The 4,137-nt window shown below is 41.3% G+C and overlaps 1 pseudogene; it reads left to right on the forward strand.

Annotated features, from left to right (window-relative positions):
• The first annotated feature begins 2,293 nt into the window (after positions 1-2,293).
• LOC137764971 (NADH dehydrogenase [ubiquinone] 1 beta subcomplex subunit 2, mitochondrial pseudogene) lies at positions 2,294-2,661 on the forward strand (annotated as a pseudogene).
• Positions 2,662-4,137: the final 1,476 nt, after the last annotated feature.

The following is a 4,137-nucleotide window of genomic DNA, read 5'->3' on the forward strand; positions in this document are numbered from 1 at the left end:
TCTCCCTGAGTTTGGAACACTGCACTGTACTTACTGTATGTTTGATGAAGGAGGGAAGCCTGATACTCAGCTTCTTCTAAGTGTCTGTCTAACAGCTACTTATTCCCTGCAGAGTGTTCTCCCTCTACGGGAGGAAAACACTCAGGGAAAGCAAAACATTAAAAGTAGCTAGAAAAGAAGTTTCCTGTAGCACCTCTGTGGTACCACAGTTAGTTCTGTCCTATGTTGAAATATTTCACTCCAAGAAATGATACCAGAGGCACTGAAGTTTCTGTCTACCATGAGACACGCCCCCCCAGGTGGTTCCCACCTCTGTTTGCACAATGAATGTTAGCAGCTTTTTGCATGAAAGAGCTCTCTGCAGGAGGTCCCTTTTGTCTTGTCACTTTAGCAGAGCTATATTGTAACCAACCTTAAATCAGGCATCCCCATGCTCTACTCATCTCCTGCTCTAGCACAATTTTCAAAAGTTTTGATCACACAATACCTTGCCTAACTTGTTGGTTCTTTCCTTGATCAAAGAAGTAGAAATGAAGAATAAGTTATTAACAGATGATCAGATCTCTTCCCTAGCTTCCCCTTCAGTAATCCCCTAAACAAACTGTGTGAACAACATAGCATCTAGGGGGAGATCACAAGGATTAGACAAGCTTGCACTCGTAGTGGGAGATGGCTACGAGTTTGATCCCTTATCTCAGTCATTAATTTATATTACTTCCCCTTTTCCCTTTAAAAACTTTCATGGCTGAGCAGAGTCTTTGGATTTGGTTTTTAGGGGACATGAGTCTACCTTCTCCCCAGATGACTGGCTTTCTGATTAAAAGCAATTTTTCTTTCTACCAACACTTGCCCCTTGGGGATTGATTTTCAAGCAGCAAGCAGCCGGACCTGAGTTCGGTAACATGGACACATCCAATTCTGCACCCAGAGAACCCATCTAAGTGGTCTGAGGCAGGTTCCACCTGCCGGTTTTTTAAAAGCCCCCCCTGCCTCTAATATGCAGCATTACCTGTACATGTGCGCATTTGTTTGTTTTTTTCTTTTTACTAATTAATTCTATAAGAGATGATCATTTCATTGTATTTTATCTGAGTTTTGAAAAGGTGTCATGTAAATCCAGGAATTAAAAATTTTGAACACGTGATGCCAAACAGTTGGTTACTGTGGTGTACTGAGCAACAAAAAGGAACCAATGCAGGGAGAAAAAATTAATTCACCACAATCAGCTAGGTTTACTGTCAGAAATGATAGACACAGCCATGGCCTAATAGAGGCAGGGTGGATAGAACAGGGTGTGTGCTTAAGTCCCAGACTAGAGTACATATTCTAGCTCTGCCACATCCTGCTAAGAGATCCCAGGCAAGTAATTGAGCCTCTCTGTTCACCGCTTCCCTCATCCATGACCAGTATCATCAACATAGTAAGAGTTGGCATAAGGGTTATTTTTTAAATCAAGTATAGTGTCAGGTGTCCATTAAGCACTAAATATAATTATTCTTTTTGATATTCTGATTATGTTGTTGAAACGGGTTTATCTCAAATCACAGCTGTAATCTGGAACTTGGTAAGACAGGAAACCCACAGATAAAAATAAGTAAAAAACAAAGAGGTAAATGCATTAAGGTTCAAATGGCAAAGACAGTCAGAGGAGGGAGAGAGCATTCCACATTGGCCAAGTCAGAGTTCAAGGTGTTGGTGGGGCTTCTCCAGAACCTTTGGGGTCAGGGGGGAACAGGAAAGGTGACCAGAGGCAGAGTCAGCCCTACACATGGGAATGGTGAGGAGACCACTGGGTGTGGGTGGGAGGAGGCCACCCAGGAGATTACCAGGCCACACGTAGAGCCCTACACCATCCTACAACCTTCCAGGCTCTGCTGGGAAGCAGGTCTTCCCAGCCCAGGGAATGGGCTGCACCAACAGCACCTGGTCTAAGCACCACCACAGGATTCCTTCAGACCAGGGCTCCTAATGGCCCTGAACACCGAAAGAAAGTGTTGTGTGTGAGTGGAAGAGGGAGAACCCAGTCTTCTCTGGGGAGATGCAACTTCCTCAAGAGATTTTCAGGGAAACTTGAATTCTGAGAAGTTAAGAACCACAGGGAGAGCTGAAAGACGAGGCACACCCCAAAACATCTGGGTTTAGCAAGTGGAGCAAATAGCCAGGAAATTTAATAGACAGAGAAAACGTTTACAGAAAAACTATTTAGAAATCAACTAAGACTGGGCCGGGTGTCAAGGGAAGTGACGTGAGACGGCGGTGCGGCCTGGGGATTGTTGTCCGGTTGCGGGCTGGCATGTCGGCTCAGACGCGGCAAGCGCCTTTCCTGGGCGTTGGAGGCCATTTCTTTAGGGGCTGCCTCGCGCGGGTGTCAGAAGGCGCTGGAGTCCGTCATGCTGGTGGAGGTGTGCATATCGAGCCCCGGTACAGACAGTTTCCCCAGCTGACCAGATCCCAGGTGATCAAGGCGGAGTTCTTCAGTGCAACCATGCGGTTCTGGATTCTCTGGCGATTTTGGCATGACTCAGATGCCGTGCTGGGTCACTTTCCATATCCAGATCCTTCCCAATGGACGGATGAAGAATTAGGTATCCTTCCTGATGATGAAGACTGAAAGTGTAGACTCAACTCTTTCCAACACCCAGGTGAGAATTTCAAGAAATTTCAGACATCATATTGTATATTAAAGTTGTAAATTAAAGTGTTTTGGTCAAGAAAAAAAAAAAAACACACAACAACTAAGAGTAAACTTTGAGCAACTATCAGCAAATAGAAATAAAACCCCAGATGTTAGTGTATGAAAAAACAGGTGGAGCATGATAGGTGTGTGACCATGTAATTTTTGGTTCAAAATAAGAAAATTTTGAGAGTGAGAGAAAACATTAAAAAGAAGTAAAGTTTGATAACTGTTTATTGAGTACAAATTAGTTGTATTATATTGTTGGAGCCACCATACTGTCCTATTCAAAAACTATTTTAAAAATAACTTTTAAAAAATATATATAATCTATATAAATTAACATTAAAGCAAAAATTACCCCCCAAAATTTATATTGATTATGTGGACATCGTAAAATAGTATCTTAAATTCTTATCCTTGGTTTCTATTCATGTCGTTTAATCAATTTTTTAGTCATATCTGTCTCTAATACCAAGACACTAGTATTTTTCTGAAGAATGTATTCTCTTTCATTATGCGTGTTTTTGTTTTTGTTTTTGTAAATTTATTGAAGTATAATATGTATACACAAAAGTGCACAGATCATAAGTGTACAGTTTGATGAATTCTCACAAAGTAAATAGGTCCATGTAACCAGCATTCACATCGAGAAATAGAGTGTTACCAACACCCCAAAAGTCTCCCTGTGTTGCTTCCCTTCACTCCCCCATCAAATTTAACTACTGTCCTCACTACCAACACCATGGACTATTTTTGCTCACTTTTGAACTTTATATAAATGCAGTTATGCATCTTTCTCTTAGAATTATGTTTGTGATGCTTTTGTGTATAGTTGTGTGTAGTTGTGGTTTGTTTGTTCTTGTGGCTGTATAATGTAGGAATATATCACAATTTACTTTTTTATCCATTCTACTTTAGAAGAATATTTGGGTAATCCCAAATATTCTTTTATGAATAGTGCTGTAATAAACATTTTTACACGTGTTTTGGATACATTTATCTTGAGCCTGTCACTAAGGAGTGGAATTGCTTAGAGCATGTGTATGTTTAGAGTTAGAGTATGTGTATGTTTAACTTTGGTAGATACTGCCAAATGGTGTTCCAAAATGACTGTACCAGTTTGCATTTCCACCACTAGGGTGTAAGGGTTCCAGATGCTCTGCTTTGGGGCTAGCATTTGGTATTGTCTCTGATTTTCATTTTAGCAACTCTGGTGGGTGTGTATTGCTGTATCATTGTTTCAGTTAGCGATTGCTGTGTAACAAAATACACCAAAACTTACAGGCTTAAAATAACCACTATTTTACTACATGGGCCAATTACATGGGTCAGAAGTTTTGGCCTGTTGTCATCTGGGCAGTGCTTTTGCTAGTCTTTCCAGGGGACACTTATGCTGCTGTAGTCATCCAGAGGCTAAACTGGTACTAGACAGTCCACCACAGCCACACTCACATGTCTGA

The sequence above is a fragment of the Eschrichtius robustus genome, chromosome 5 (genome assembly GCF_028021215.1).
Source record: "Eschrichtius robustus isolate mEscRob2 chromosome 5, mEscRob2.pri, whole genome shotgun sequence".
Taxonomy (NCBI): Eukaryota; Metazoa; Chordata; class Mammalia; order Artiodactyla; family Eschrichtiidae; genus Eschrichtius; species Eschrichtius robustus.